Source organism: Eubalaena glacialis, chromosome 2 (assembly GCF_028564815.1).
Source record: "Eubalaena glacialis isolate mEubGla1 chromosome 2, mEubGla1.1.hap2.+ XY, whole genome shotgun sequence".
Taxonomy (NCBI): domain Eukaryota; kingdom Metazoa; phylum Chordata; class Mammalia; order Artiodactyla; family Balaenidae; genus Eubalaena; species Eubalaena glacialis.
In genome coordinates, this window is record NC_083717.1 from 42,357,605 (window position 1) to 42,374,750 (window position 17,146).

A 17,146-nucleotide genomic window follows, 5' to 3' on the forward strand; every position below is an offset into this window, starting at 1 on the left:
CTGACTGGCCGTGACCATGTCTGCTCCCCCTGCTCTCTGACCATGTCTGCCCTCCCTCTCTCACCATTTCCACCTCACTGGCCTACATTCAGATTCTCAAAAATATCAATACCAGATTCCTACCCCCAGGCCTTTGCACATGCCATTCCTTCTGCCTGGAGTGCTTTTTGCCTTTCTAGCAAACTCCTGTCTGTCCTGCAGGTCTCAGGTTAAATATTACCTCCTTCCCATACCCTCCACCAAAGTAAAAGAAAGTCCTCTTTCTAATCTCTAATTTTTTTTCTTTTTTTATTATATATTCTATTTTATTATTTTTTAAAATTTTATTTTATATTGGAGTATAGTTGATTAACAATGTTGTATTAGTTTCAGGTGTACAGCAAAGTGATTCAGTTATACATGTACTTGTATCTATTCTTTTTCAAATTCATTTCCCATTTGGATTATTACAGAATATTGAGCAGAGTTCCCTGTGCTGTACAGTAAGTCCTTGTTGGTTATCTATTTCAAATATAGTAGTGTGTACATGTCAACCCCAAACTCCCAGTCTATCCCTCCCCCAGCCCTTCCCCCACTCCCGGTAACCATAAGTTTGTTCTCTAAGTCTGTGGCTCTGTTTTGTAAATAAGTTCATTTGTATCATTTTTTTAGATTCTGCATATTAGTGATATCATATGTTTGTCTTTCTCTATCTGACTTACTTCACTTAGTATGATAATCTCCAGGTCCATCCATGTTGCTGGAAATGGCATTATTTTATTCTTCTTAATGGCTGAGTAATATTCCATTATATTTATGTACCACATCTTTACCCATTCATTTGTTGATGGATATTTAGGTTGCTTCCATGTTCTAGCTATTGTAAACAGCGTTGCAATGAACATTGGGGTGCATGTATCCTTTCGAACCATGTTTTTCTCCAACTATATGCCCAAGAGTGGGATTACTGGATCATACGGTAGTTCTATTTTTAGTTTCTTAAGGAACCTTCATACTGTTCTTCGTAGTGGCTGTACCAATTTACATTCCCACCAACAGTGTAGGAGGGTTCCCTTTTCTCCACACCCTCTCCAGCATTTATTGTTTGTAGACTTCAATGATGGCCATTTTGACTGGTGTGAGGTGATATTGTAGTTTAGATTTGCATTTCTATAATAATTAGTGATGTTGACCATCTTTCCATGTGCTTTTTGACCATCTGTATGTCTTCTTTGGAGAAATGTCTATTTAGGTCTTCCGCCCATTTTTTGATTAGCTTGTTTTTTTGATATTGAGCTGCATGAGCTGTTTGTAAATTTTGGAGATTAATTCCTTGTCGGTTGCATCCTTTGCAAGTATTTTCTCCCATTCTGTGGGTTGTCTTTACGTTTATGGTTTCCTTTGCTGTGCGAAAGCTTTTAAATTTGATTAGGTCCCATTTGTTTATTTTTGTTTTCATTTCCATTACTCTGAGAGATGGATTGAAAAAGATACTGCTGTGATTTATGTCAAAGAGTGCTCTGCCTATGTTTTCCTCTAAGAGTTTTATAGTATCCGGACTTACATTTAGGTCTTTAATCCATTTTGAGTTTCTTTTTGTGTATGGTGTTAGGGAGTGTTCTAACTTCATTCATTTACATGTAGCTGTCCAGTTTTCTCAGCACCACTTATTGAAGAGGCTGTCTTTTCTCCATTGTATGTTCTTGCCTCCTTGATCATAGATTAATTGACCATAGGTGCATGGGTTTATTTCTGGGCTTGCTATCCCATTCCATTGAGCTATATTTCTGTTTTTGTGTCAGTACCATACTGTTTTGATGACTGTAGCTTTGTAGTATAGTCTGAAATCAGGGAGCCTGATTCCTCCAGCTCCATTTTTCTTTCTCAGGATTGCTTTGGCTATTTGGGGTCTTTTGTGTCTCCATACAAATTTTTTAAAAATTTTGTGCTAGTTCTGTGAAAAATGCCATTGGTAATTTGATAGGGATTGCACTGAATCTGTAGATTGCCTTGGGTAGTATACTCATTTTGACAGTATTGATTCTTCCAATGCAAAAACATGGTATATCTCTCCATGTGTTTGTGTCAGCTTTGATTTCTTTCATCAGCATCTTATAGTTTTCAGAGTACAGGTCTTTTGTCTCCTTAGGTAGGTTTATTCCTGGGTGTTTTATTCTTTTTTTTTTTTTTTTTTAAGAATTATAATTTTTTTTAACATCTTTATTGGAGTATAATTGCTTTACAATGGTGTGTTAGTTTCTGCTTTACAACAAAGTGAATCAGTTATACATATACATATGTTCCCATATCTCTTCCCTCTTGCGTCTCTCTCCCTCCCACCCTCCCTATCCCACCTCGCTAGGTGGTCACAAAGCACCGAACTGATCTCCCTGTGCTATGCGACTGCTTCCCACTAGCTATCTATTTTACATTTGGTAGTGTATATATGTCCATGCCACTCGCTCACCCTGTCACATCTTACCCCTCCCCCTCCCCATATCCTCAAGTCCATTCTCTAGTAGGTCTGTGTCTTTATTTCCGTCTTGCCACTAGGTTCTTCATGACCTTTTTTTTTTTTTCCTTAGATTCCATATATATGTGTTAGCATACTGTATTTGTTTTTCTCTTTCTGACTTACTTCACTCTGTATGACAAACTCTAACTCCATCCACCTCACTACAAATACCTCCATTTCGTTTCTTTTTATGGCTGAGTAATATTCCATTGTATATATGTGCCACATCGTCTTTATCCATTCATTCAGTGATGTACACTTAGGTTGCTTCCATGTCCTGGCTATTGTAAATAGAGCTGCAATGAACATTGTGGTATATGACTCTTTGAATTATGGTTTTCTCAGGGTATATGCCCAGTAGTGGGATTGCTGGGTCGTATGGTAGTTCTATTTTTAGTTTTTTAAGGAACCTCCATACTGTTCTCCATAGTGGCTCTATCAATTTACATTCCCACCAACAGTGCAAGAGTGTTCCCTTTTCTCCACACCCTCTCCAGCATTTATTGTTTCTAGATTTTTTGATGATGGCCATTCTGATCGGTGTGAGATGATATCTCATTGTAGTTTTGATTTGCATTTCTCTAATGATTAATGATGTTGAGCATTCTTTCATGTGTCTGTTGGCAATCTGTATGTCTTCTTTGGAGAAATGTCTATTTAGGTCTTCTGCCCATTTTTGGATTGGGTTGTTTGTTTTTTTGTTATTGAGCTGCATGAGCAGCTTGTAAATCTTGGAAATTAATCCTTTGTCAGTTGCTTCATTTGCAAATATTTTCTCCCATTCTGAGGGTTGTCTTTTGGTCTTGTTTATGGTTTCCTTTGCTGTGCAAAAGCTTTTAAGTTTCATTAGGTCCCATTTGTTTATTTGTGTTTTTATTTCCATTTCTCTAGGAGTTGGGTCAAAAAGGATCTTGCTGTGATTTATGTCATAGAGTGTTCCGCCTATGTTTTCCTCTAAGAGTTTGATAGTGTCTGGCCTTACATTTAGGTCTTTAATCCATTTTGAGTTTATTTTTGTGTATGGTGTCAGGGAGTGTTCTAATTTCATTCTTTTACATGTACCTGTCCAGTTTTCCCAGCACCACTTATTGAAGAGGCTGTCTTTTCTCCACTGTATATGCTTGCCTCCTTTATCAAAGATAAGGTGACCATATGTGTGTGGGTTTATCTCTGGGCTTTCTATCCTGTTCCATTGATCTATGTTTCTGTTTCTGTGCCAGTACCAAACTGTCTTGATTACTGTAGCTTTGTAATATAGTCTGAAGTCAGGGAGCCTGATTCCTCCAGCTCCATTTTTCGTTCTCAAGATTGCTTTGGCTATTCGGGGTCTTTTGTGTTTCCATACAAATTGTGAAATTTCTTGTTCTAGTTCTGTGAAAAATGCCAGTGGTAGTTTGATAGGGATTGCATTGAATCTGTAGATTGCTTTGGGTAGTAGAGTCATTTTCACAATGTTGATTCTTCCAATCCAAGAACATGGTATATCTCTCCATCTATTTGTATCATCTTTGATTTCTTTCATCAGTGTCTTATAATTTTCTGCATACAGGTCTTTTGTCTCCTTAGGTAAGTTTATTCCTAGATATTTTATTCTTTTTGTTGCAATGGTAAATGGGAGTGTTTTCTTAATTTCACTTTCAGATTTTTCATCATTAGTGTAGAGGAATGCAAGAGATTTCTGTGCATTAATTTTGTATCCTGCTACTTTACCAAATTCATTGATTAGCTCTAGTAATTTTCTGGTAGCATCTTTAGGATTCTCTATGTATAGTATCATGTCATCTGCAAACAGTGACAGCTTTACTTCTTCTTTTCCAATTTGGATTTCTTTTATTTCTTTTTCTTCTCTGAGTGCCGTGGCTAACACTTCCAACACTATGTTGAATAATAGTGGTGAGAGTGGGCAACCTTGTCTTGTTCCTGATCTTAGTGGAAATGGTTTCAGTTTTTCACCATTGAGGACAATGTTGGCTGTGGGTTTGTCATATATGGCCTTTATTACGTTGAGGAAAGTTCCCTCTATGCCTGCTTTCTGGAGGGTTTTTATCATAAATCGGTGTTGAATTTTGTCGAAAGCTTTCTCTGCATCTATTGAGATGATCATATGGTTTTTCTCCTTCAGTTTGTTAATATGGTGTATCACGTTGATTGATTTGCGTATATTGAAGAATCCTTGCATTCCTGGAATAAACCCCACTTGATCATGGTGTATGATCCTTTTAATGTGCTGTTGGATTCTGTTTGCTAGTATTTTGTTGAGGATTTTTGCATCTATGTTCATCAGTGATATTGGCCTGTAGTTTTCTTTCTTTGTGACATCTTTGTCTGGTTTTGGTATCAGGGTGATGGTGGCCTCATAGAATGAGTTTGGGAGTGTTCCTTTTTCTGCAGTTTTTTAGATTAGTTTCAGAAGGGTAGGTGTTAACTCTTCTCTAAATGTTTGATAGAATTTGCTTATGAAGCCATCTGGTCCTGGACTTTTGTTTGTTAGGAGTTTTTTAATCACAGTTTCAATTTCAGTACTTGTGATCGGTCTGTTCATATTTTCTATTTCTTCCTGCTTCCGTCTGGGAGATTGTACCTTTCTAAGAATTTGTCCATTTCTTCTAGGTCACCCATTTTATTGGCATATAGTTGCTTGTAGTAGTCTGTTATGATCCTTTGTATTTCTGTGGTGTTGTTTGTAACTTCTCCTTTTGCATTTTTAATTTTATTGATTTGAGCCCTATTCCTTTTTTTCTTGATGAGTCTGGCTAAAGGTTTATCAATTTTGTTTATCTTTTCAAAGAACCAGCTTTTAGTTTCATTGATCTTTTCTATTGTTTTCTTCATCTCTATTTCATTTATTTCTGCTCTGATCTTTATGATTTCTTTCCTTATACTAACTTTAGGTTTTGTTTGTTCTTCTTTCTCTAGTTGCTTTAGGTGTAAGGTTAGGTTGTTTGTTTGAGATTTTTCTTGTTTCCTGAGGTAAGATTGTATTGCTATAAACTTCTCTCTTAGAACTGCTTTTACTGCATCCCATTGGTTTTGGATCATCGTATTTTCGTTGTCATTTGTCTCTAAGTATGTTTTGATTTCCTCTTGGATTTCTTCCGTGATCCATTGGTTGTTTAGTGGCATATTGTTTAAGCCTCCACATGTTTGTGTTTTTTACAGTTTTTTTTTTCCTGTAATTGATTTCTAATCTCATAACATTGTGGTTGGAAAAGATGCTTGATATGATTTCAGTTATCTTAAATTTACCGAGGCTCACTTTGTGGCCTAGCATGTGATCAGTCCTGGAGAATGTTCCATGTGCACTTGAGAAGACTGTATTCTGTTGCTTTTGAACAGAATACTCTATAAATTAAGTCCATCTGGTCTAATGTGTCATTTAAGGCCTGTGTTTCCTTATTGATTTTCTGTCTGGATGATCTCTCCAATGATGAAAGTGGGGTGTTAAAGTCCCACACTATTATTGTTACTGTTGATTTCTTCTTTTATGGCTGTTAATATTTGCCTTTTCTCCTCCCTTCACTTTCAGTTTGTATGTGTCCCTAGATCTGAAGTGGGTCTCTGGTAACATATATATGGGTCTTGTTTTTGTATCCAGCCAGTCTTTGTCTTTTGGTTGGAGCATTTAATCCATTTACATTTAAGGTAATTATCAATATGTCCTTATTGCCATTTTGTTGATTGTTTTGGATTTGTTTTCCTAGTTCTTTTATCTTCCTCTGTTGTTTTCTTGTGATTTGATGACTAACGTTAGTGTTGTGTTGGATTCCTTTTTCTTGTTTGTGTATTGTAGATTTTTGGTTTGCAGTTATCGTGAGGTTTTGAAATAGCAGTCTGTATATAAACAAGATTGTTTTAAGTTCTGTTCTTTTAATTTCAAATGCATTTCCAATATTCTGCATTTGTGCTCTCCCCTTCTCACAGTTGCTGGCTTTGATATCATATTTGTGTGTAGATGACTTCCTGCCTTTACTGTATGTTTGCCTTTATCGGTGAGCTTTTCCATTTGTAATTTTTTTATTTCTAGTTGTGGCCTTTTCTTTTCCACCTAGAGAAGTTCCTTTAGCATTTGTTGCACAGCTGGTCTGGTGGTGCTGAATTCTCTTAGCTTCTGCTTGTCTGTAAAGCTTTTGATTTCTCTGTCGAATCTGAATGAGAGCCTTGCTGGGTAGAGTATTCTTGGTTGTAGGTTCTTCCCTTTCATCACTTTAAATATATGGTGCAACCCCCTTCTGGCCTACAGAGTTTCTGCCAAACAATCAGCTGGTAACCTTATGGGAGGTACCTTGTATGTTATGTGTCGTTTTTCCCTTGTTTTTTTTAATACTTTTTCTTTGTCTTTAATTTTTGTCAATTTGATTACTATGTCTCTCGGCGTGTTCCTCCTTGGATTTATCCTGCCTGGGACTCTCTGTGCTTCCTGGACTTGGGTGACTGTTTCCTTTCCCATGTTAGGGAAGTTTTCAGCTATTATCTCTTCAAATATTTTCTCATGTCCTTTCTCTCCCTCTTCTCCCTCTGCGACCGCTATAATGCAAATGTTGGTGCGTTTCATGTTGTCCCATAGGTCTCTTAGACTGTCCTCATTTCTTTTCATTCTTTTTTCTTTATTCTCTTCTGTGGCAGTGATTTCCACCATTCTGTCTTCCAGCTCACTTCTCTGTTCCTCTGTCTCAGTTATTCTGCTATTGATTCCTTCTGGTGTATTTTTCATTTCAGTTATTATATTGTTCCTCTGTTTGTTCTTTAGTTCTTCTAGGTTTTTGTTAAACATTTCTTGTATCTTCTCGATCTGTACCTCCTTTTTCTGAGATCTTGGATCATCTTTACTATCATTACTCTGAATTCTTTTTTGGGTAGACTGCCTGTCTCCACTTCACTTACTTTTTCTTCTGGGGTTTAATCTTATTCCTTCATCTGGGACATATTCCTCTGCCATCTCATTTTGTCTAGCTTTCTGTGATTGCAGTTTCTGTTTCACAGGTTGTAGTTCTTCTTGCTTCTGCTCTCTGCCCCCTGGTAGATGAGGCTGTCTAAGAGGCCTGTGAAGGCTTCCTGGTGAGAGGGACTGGATCCTGCCCACTGGTGGGTGGAGCTGGGTCTTGTCGCTCTGGTGGGCAGGGCCATGTCAAGGGGTGTGTATAGCAGAGAACTGTGTGCTCAGGAAGACTCTAAGCAGCCCACCTGCTTATGGGTGAGGCTGTGTTCCCACCTTGTTGGCCGTTTGGTGTGAGGCGTCCCAGCACTGGAGCCCACAGGCTGTTGAGTGGGGCCAGGTCCTAGTGAGGAAATGGTGGCCTCTGGGAGGGCTCATGCCAATGAGCACTCCTCAGAACTATCGCTGCCAGTGTCTTTGTCCCCACAGTGAGCCACAGCCCCCTGCCTCCACAGAAGACCCTCCAGTACCAGCAGGTAGGTCTGGCCCAGGCTCTTATGAGGTTACTGCTTTTTTCCTGTATCCTGCTTTGCATGAGACCTTGTCTGCACCCTCAAGAGTATAGGTTCTGTTTCCCCCAGTCCTGTGGAATTCCTGTGATCAAACCCCGCTAACCTTCAAAGCCAGATTCTCTGGGGGCTTTTCCAGTTGCCAGACCCCCAGGCCGGGGAGCCCGACATGGGACTCAGAACTTTCACTCCTGTGGGAGAACTTCTGTGGTATAATTATTTTCCAGTTTGTGGGTTGCCCACTGGCGGGCGTGGTATTCGAATTTATCGCAATTGCGCCTCTCCTACCATCTCTTTGTGGCTTCTTCTTTGTCTTTGGATGTAGGATATGTTTTTTGGTAGGTTCCAGCATTTTTTTGTCAAGGGTTGTTAAGCAGTTGTGATTTTGGTGATTTTGTAAGAAGAGGTGAGCTCACATCCTTCTGCTCCGCCATCTCGTCTCCGTCTCCTCTAATCACTGTTTTATACGCTACTTTCTTCCATGTTTTATTGGCTCCTTTTTTTCCTTTGCGCTTAGTTCAGTTTCACTTGTTCATAGGTTGCCGGTACAGAGGCCTCTCACCCAAGACTTCAGACAAGCATTCCTAGTGTGAAATGGCTCTCTAATCTCTAACTTTTTATTTTTCACATATAGCTCTTTTGTTAGTGTGTGATGGCTGTATACATTTACTCGTACAAGCTTGCAGTTTCTCCCACTGAAGGATGATCCATGGAGACAGCAGTAGCTGTGTCTGCTCTTCCTGTTTCCCCAGGCCTGGCACGGTGCCTACCGGTTTGAGGGTGCTCAGGTGCACATGGCTGGAGGGGCTGAATGGACCCATGAGTAGTTCCTATATTCTAGGTGAGGAAAGCATGCCTCGGGAAGGTTACGGAACCATTCGGGGCTGTACTGCTGGTAAACAAGAGAGCTCCGTTCTCACACCCAGGCCTTCCGCTCAGGGCCTGAGCTCCAGCCCTTCCCTGTGGCCTCTTGATCATCACCTGGTTCCAGGTTAGGACAGAACATTGTCGGCATGATTCACATTCTCTGTCTCTCGCTCCTCCACAGATGCTGTGTGTTTCTCCCCACCCCACAGCTGCAGCCCTCACTGTTGCATGGTGGCCCTGACCCTGTCTGCCATGGCGGGAAGCTCAGCCCGGCCCCAGGCCAGTACTCCGAGCAGCCAGAAGCCGGCCCCACCAGCTCTGGGCGACTTCGGGGGCTGCTCTGAGCTTCAGAGAAGAAAATCCGTCTCCAGCGCCCTGTGTGTCTGGCCGAGGCCTTTCCTGCTTTGCAGTGGTTTGCGGGGGAGAGGACCTTTCAAGGGGGGCGTGGACGGACGCCAGGACTCCCTCAGCTTCGGGGAGAAGGACACGTTTGCAGAGCTTTGAGGTCGCCTATTTCAGCAAGTTCTGGACTGGGATGGGGGGGGCTGGGTGGGTGTGGGGGGTGTCCCTGAAGGGGTGGGTGTGGCAGCACTGACAGCATGGTCTTTGGCTCAGGGCTTCCCTATTGGTGTTGTAATGTCTCCCCACAGATGATGTCCCAGGCCTCTGGGAAGCAGGTGCATCAGGGCTGAGAGCAGAATGTGCCGCGGAGAAAGTCAGCACGTTAAGGGAGGGAACCCTTCAGTGACGCCCACCACTCTCCATTAGCAAATGACACCCAGACCCCCAGGGTTAATAGGCCCCTCCCCAGAGTCGGGCCTTGCCTCCAGTGACCTCACCACCTCCTGGTCAGGCCAGCTACGCCCTAGGATACTGTGCCTAGGTGCAGATGCACGTGGAGACCAGGGGATGCCCCATCACCTCCCCTCAGAGCCCAGCCCAAGAGGCAGCAATGACCCCATCTCCTGACAGGAGCACGGTCACCCTAGAATATGGCACTACCCTCCAAGACCAGCAGCAGATATGAGCTGGGGACCACAGAGGGACTCCAGGGTGCCCACTATAGATCCCACCAGGGCCGGACACATCTCAACTTGGAGGATGACAAGGCCCATGACGCTGGCCCCCCATCCAGTGCCCGCTGTCCTCTGACATCTTGCCCTTCCAGCTGGTAATGGGATCTGGCCCCTTTGCCCCCTGAGCTCAAAAACAATGGTCCCAAGAAAACTGCCAACCATTTGTTCATTTTTTTCCACCTCCCAAGTCATTGGGTACCTCACAGGTACAATCTCAGCATCTGGGGTTCTGGAGAGGTTGGCTCCTGCCAGCGGCCCTCCTCACACCTAGTGTTAGAGTTTCTGGGCTGGTCCTTTGCTTGCCCCAGTGCAAGGCCATCAGCTGCCACTTGGGAAAAAGCCAAAAGCGGAAGGCACATCTCCAGGTTCTTTGGACCCCACAGACCCTGCCTGTATGAGAGGCCAACCTCTTGCTCTCGGTGCTTCATCTCAGTCACCTAGAAGCCAGGTGGCTAGTCCCAGGAGATGGCTCTGCCTGAGATTTGGGGAGGCCCTGGGGCTGGTGGGGAAGCAGCAGCCCCAGGTCCAGAGCCCACACTGCCTGGAGGGGCCCCTGTGGCCTGTTGCATTGCTGAGCCAAGTTAAGCACAGATCTCACAGCACAGAGGACCTCACAGTGGTGCTTTTCCCAAAAGTTGTGTTGCTTTTATCCGTTTCTAACTAACTTAATAAAAGAATTGAGAAAAATCTTGCTTTCTTTGGGTGCTGGGGCCAGTCTTGTGGGACATTAAGGCACAAGCAGACTGATTTCCACCCCACCAGCCAGGGCTCATAGTCTGCCCCTCTGGGGGGTTGAGAGAGATTCACCTTCCTCAAGCACCCGCAGGCACGCAGAGGAGAGGGCTGCCTGTCCTCAGATTGATTGATTGTTTCAGCAGCAGAAGCCTTTACACTGATTCTCATGCATAGAATCCTGAGTACTTCTTTTTCCTGAAAAATCCGTGCGTGGGTGAACTCTAACTTGAAGATGTAATTCCTTTGATTTCCACGTGTTCTTTTGTGTGCTGTGAACCCCCAGTTGACACTCAATTGTGTGAAAATAACACAAGCAGCGTTAAGGCAGGCATCAATACTCCAGTGGCTAGCATCAGTTATCACGACACAAATGCTAATGCTCATGTTCACCTGCTCTCCTTTCACACATTTTCACAGCTATTATGAACCATAAACTCAAGAATGCAGACACAGGGCTGTGACAGCCACAGATTAAAGAGGAGGCCCTTCCCAACATCCCACTGCAGGCCCTGAACACCACAACATCAAACACACCACCTATCAAGGGGACAACGGCCAACACACCTTGGAGAAAGACGAGGCTGGCATCCATTCCAAAAACAGCCCTTGCACCAAAAATATTGGATTCACACAGTCTACACAGGGATGCTCCACATAAAAACACCCCTTCAAGACTACAGTAGATAATTGTTTCTTCTAAATTTGTAGAGACAAACAAAAAATGAAAAAGCAGAGGAGCTAATCCCAATTAAAAGAACAAGAGAAATCCTGTGAAAAAGAACAAATAATGAAGCAGACCTCACCAGTCTACTAGACCCAGAGTTCAAAGAGGAGGTAATAAAAAAAAGTAAGAAAAGTTATTGATAGAAATGCGGATCACTGTAACAAAAATTAGACGCTATAAAGAGGAACCAATCAAAATTAAACAACTCAATTGCTGAGATAAAAACCAATCTAGAAGCAGTGAATAGCGGACTAAAAACGCAAAACAGTGAATAAGTGATCTGGAAGATAGAATAATGGAAATCACCCAGTCAAAACAACAAAGAGACAAATGAAAAAAAAGAGAAGAAAACATGTATGGGACAATATAAAACCTGCCAACCTACACATAATAGGGGTTTCAGAAGAAGAATAAGAGAAGGGGATTGAAAATGTATTTGAAGAAATTATGGCTGAAAACTTACCAAACCGAAGGAATGAAACATATCCAGGTACAGGAAGCACAGAAAGTCCCAAACAGACCCACACCAGGATATATCATAGCTAAAATGGCAAAAGTTAAAGAGGACTCTAAAGGCAGCAAGAGAAAAACAGAGTCAGTTACAAGGGAACCCACATAAGACTATCAGCTGATTTCTCTGCAGAAAATTTGCAGGCCAGAAGCGGGTGGCAGGATATATTCAAAATCTGAAAGAAAAAAAGCCTGCAACCTAGGATACTCTACCCAGAAAGATTACCATTTAGCTAGAAAGAGAGAGAAAGAATTAGTCAGACAAGCAAACACTAAAAGAATACAGCAATACTAAACCTAACCAAAAAGAAATATTTAAAGGTCTCCTCTAAATAGAAAAGAAGCAAGAATCTTTAGGAAAGGGAAAATCACAATAGGAAAGGCAAATACATAAGAGAATTAACATCATTTATATAAACCAGTACATACATTAAGATACAATCAAAAAATTTTTGCAGAAGTGATTATAACTTTTAGAATGTGTTTGAACTTACACGACTAAGTCTAAAGCAAGTAGATATAGCTATGAGTTAACATACTTGAAAACCACGGTAACTGCAAAGCAAAAGCATACAATAGACTCACAAAAGCCAAAAAGAAAGGAACTCAAGCATAACAAAAAAGAAAACCATCAAACCACAAAAGGAAAAATGAGATGAAATGAACAAAGAACTACAAAATCAGCTAGAAAACAAGGTTTAAAATGGCAGTAAGTACATACCTATCAGTAATTACTATCAGTAATTACTGATAGTAATTGACCTATCAGTCAAAAGACTAAATGTTCCAATCAGAAGACATCAAGTGGCAGATTGGATAAGAAAGCAAGAACCTACAATATGCTGCCTACAAGAGATTCACTTTAGAGTGAAAGACTCACACAGATGGAAAGTGAGGGGGTGGAAAAAGCTTTCATGCAAATGGAAATGACGAGAAAGTGGGGGTCGCAATACTCAGACAACATAGACTAAAACAAAGCCCATTTTAAAAAAAGACAAAGAAGGACATTATATAATGATAAAGGGATCAACACAAGAAGAGGATATTGCACTTGTTAACATATATGCACCCAGTACAGGAGCACCTAAATATATAAAACAAATACTGTCATAAAGCAAGAAATTGATGGGAGTATAATAATAGTAGGAGACTTTAACACCCCACTGGCATCAGTGAACAGATCTTCCAGACAGAAGATCAACAAGGCAACAGAGAACCTAAATGATACAATGGAACAGTTAGACTTGATATCTACAGGACACTACATCCAAAAAACCAGAATACACATTCTTTTCAAGCGCACATGGAACATTCTCTAGGATAGACCACATACTAGGTCACAAAACAAGTCTCAACAGATTTAAGAGGATAGAAATTATTTCAAGCATCTTTTCTGAACACAACGGTATGAAACTAGAGATCAATCACAGGAAAAAACCGAATACATGGAGAGTAAACAACATGCTAGTAAAAAAAATAATGGCTTAATGATCAAATCAAAGAGGAAATCAGAAAATACCTTGAGACAAATGACAATGAGAACACAACCTTATAAAATCTATGGGATGCAGCAAAACAGTTCTAAGAGGGAAGTTCATAGCGATATGGGCCTTCCTCAAGAAATAAGAAAAATCTCAAACAACCTAACCTACCACCTAAAAGAATTAGAAAAAGAACAAACAAAGCCCAAAGTCAGCAGAAGGAAGGAAATAAAAAGATCAGAGAGAAAATAGAGATTAAAAAAACAAAACAACAATGAAACTAAGATGGTTTTTAAAGAAGATAAATCAACAAACCTCTAGTCAGCCTCACCAAGAAGAAAAAAGAGAGGACCCAAACAAACAAAATAGGAAATGAAAGAGGAGAAATAACTACCAATACCACAGAAATACAAAAACAAAAAACAAAAAAAAAATACTACAATACTATGAACAGTTGCATGACAACAAATTGGATAACCTAGTAGAAATGGACAAGTTTCTAGAAATATACAGCCTGCCAAAATTGAGTCAAGAGGAAACATAATTTGAACAGACCAGTCACTAGAAGTGAAATAGAATCTGTAAAAAAAAAAAAAACTCCCTGCAAAAAAAGTCCAGTACTGGACGGCTTCACTGGGGAATTCTACCAAACATACAAAGAAGAACTTATACCAATCTTTCTCAAACTCTTCCAAAAGACTGAAGAGGAGGGAACAAGCCCAAAGTCATTCTATGAAGCCATTATCACCCTGATACCAAAACCAGAAAAAGACACTACAAAAACAAATCACAGGCCAATATCTTTGATGAATATTGATGCGAAAATCCTCAACAAAATATTAGCAAACCTTGGCAACCGGCAGCCTAGTGAGCAGGACGCATCAGGATCACCGGGCGGCAGGGACTCGTGGTATCCCCAGGCACATGGCGTGGTCCCAATCCTTCTGGTAAACATTTCTTGGCCTGGGATTGGGGCTGGGGATCAGGAACGGGGGACTTGGCAACTTTTTTTCAAACGTTCCTGAGCCAGGTACAACTGCTGGGTAGGGGCGGGGAGGGCTGATTCCTCTCCAACATGCCTCCTGGTCCATGCTGGGCTGGTTCCAGGCACCAGAATTCACTTCAAAGTTTCACCGCAGCGTCCTGCTGGGGCTGCCTTCAGCCAGCACAAGCACACTGAGAAATATTCAGCAATGGAAAGACGTCCTTCGTATATAAACTTCTGTCAATTGGACACCCTTTGTGTGTGGAGAAAGTTTACTCTTATCCCCCACTGCTGCTGCAATGAAAAAAAATCAATAAATAAGATGAATAAAAATATAGGAATATTTAAAATAAAAAAAATTAGCTAACTGAATTCAGCAATACATAAGAAGGATCATACACCCTGGTCAAGTTGAATTCATTCCAGGTTTCAAGGATGGCTCAACATGTGCAAATCAATCAGTGTGATATACCACATTAACAAAAGAAAAGACAAAACCCACATGATCATCTTGACAGAGAAAAAGCATTTGATAAAATTCAACATCCATTCATGATAAAAACTCTCACCAAGTGGGTATAGAGGGAACAAAGCAATTTATGACAACCCCACAGCTAATACAACATTCAGTAGTGAAAAGCTAAAAGCCTTCCTGCTAACTAAATTCAGGAACAAGACAAGGATGCCCACTCTCATCACTTCTATTCAACATAGTATTAAAAGTCGTAGCCACAGCAATCAGACAATAAAAAGAAATAATAGGTATCCAAACTGGAAGAGGTAAAACTCACTGTTTGCAGATGACATGATACTCCATACAGAGAACCCCAAAACTCCACACAAAAACTATGAGAGGGGAAGCGTAAGCTGGATGAAGTGAGAGAGTAGCATTGACATATATACACTACCAAATGTAAAATAGCTAGTGGGAAGCAGCTGCATAGCACAGGGAGATCAGCTCAGTGCTTTGTGACCACCTAGAGGGGTGGGATAGGGAGGGTGGGAGGGAGACTCAAGAGGGAGGAGACATGGGGATATATGTACACATATAGCTGATTCACTTTGTTATACAGCAGAAACTAACACACCATTGTAAAGCAATTATACTCCAATAAAGTTGTTTAAAAAAACTATTAAAACTAATAAATGAATTCAGGAGGGTAGCAGGATACAAGATTAATCTGTATAAGATTATCTGGATAAGAAATCTGTTGCATTTCTTTACACTAACAATGAAATATCAGAAAGTAAAAAAAAATCCTGTTTAAAGTCACATTAAAAAAAAATACCTAGGAATAAACTTAATCAAGGAAGTGAAAGAACTATATGTTGAAAACTATAAAACATTGATAAAGGAAATTGAAGATGATTCAAAGAAATGGAAAGACAGCCCATGCTCTTGCATTGGGAAGAATTAATATAGTTAAAATGGCCATACTACCCAAAGCAATCTACAGATTTAATGAAATCCCTATCAAATTATCCATGATATTTTTCACAGAACCAGAACAAATAATCGTAAAGTTTACATGGACCCACTAAAGACCCAGAATTGCCAAAGAAATCCTGAGGAAAAAGAACAAAGCTGGAGGCATAACCCTTCCAGATTTCAAACAATACAACAAAGATACAGTAATCAAAACAGTGTAGTATTGGCACAAAAACAGACATAAAGTTCAATGAAACAGAATAGAGAGCCCAGAAATAAACCCACACACCTACAGTCAATTAATCTACAGCAAAGGAGGCAAGAATATACAGTGGAGAAAAGACAGTCTCTTCAGCAACGGTGTTGGGAAAGCTGGACAGCTACATATAAATCAAATTAGAACACTTCATATACAAAATTAAACGAAATGGTTTAAAGACCTAAATATGACATGACACCATAAGACTCCTAGAAGAGAACATAGGCAAAATATTCTCCGTCATAAATTGTAGCAATATTTTCTTAGATCAGTCTCCCAAGGCAAAAGAAATAAAAGAAAAAATAAACAAATGGGACCTAGTCAAACTTAAAAGCTTTTGCACAACAAAGGAAACCACCAACAAAACAAAAAGACAACCTACGGAATGGGAGAAAATATTTGTAAACAGTGCAAATGACAAGGAGTTAATATCCAAAATATACAAACAGCTCATACAACTTGATATGAAAAGAACAAACAACCCAATCAAAAAAGGGCAGAAGACCTAGATAGACATTTCTCCAAAGAAAACATACAAATGGCCAAAGGTACATAAAAAGATGCTCAAAATCAGTAATTATTAGAGAAATGCAAATCAAAACCACAATGAGGTATCACTTCACACAGGTCAGAATGGCCATCATCAAAAAGTCTACAAATAATAAATGCTGGAGAGGGTGTGGAGAAAAGGGAACCCTCCTACACTGAATATAAATTGGTGCAGCCACTATGGAAAACAGTATGGAGGTTCCTTAAAAAACTAAAAATAGAGCTACCATATGATCCAGCAATCCCACTCCTGGCATATATCCAGAAAAGACGAAAACTCTAATTCAAAAAGATACATGCACCCCAGTGTTCATAGCAGCACTATTTACAATAGTCAAGACATGGAAACAACCCAAGTGCCCATCAATGGATGATTGGTTTAAGAAGATGTGGTATATATACACAATGAAATATTATTCAGCCATAAAAAATAATGAAATATTGCCATTTTCAGCAACATGGATGGACCTAGAAATTATCATACTAAGTAAAGTAAGACAAAGACGAATATGATATGATACCATTTTTGCATGGAATCTAAAAAAATAATACAAATGAATCTATATACAAAACAGAAACAGACTCACAGATGTAG

The 17,146-nt window shown here is 40.3% G+C and overlaps 1 protein-coding gene across 1 annotated transcript in view; it reads left to right on the top strand.

Annotated features, from left to right (window-relative positions):
* Positions 1 to 9,328, top strand: part of KLHL25 (kelch like family member 25) — a 49,557-nt gene extending 40,229 nt beyond the window's left edge. Inside the window, exon 3 of the mRNA XM_061181783.1 lies at positions 8,985 to 9,328. The gene's annotated coding sequence lies outside the window, so the exon portion shown is untranslated. The remainder of the gene's footprint in view (positions 1 to 8,984) is intronic.
* Positions 9,329 to 17,146: the final 7,818 nt, after the last annotated feature.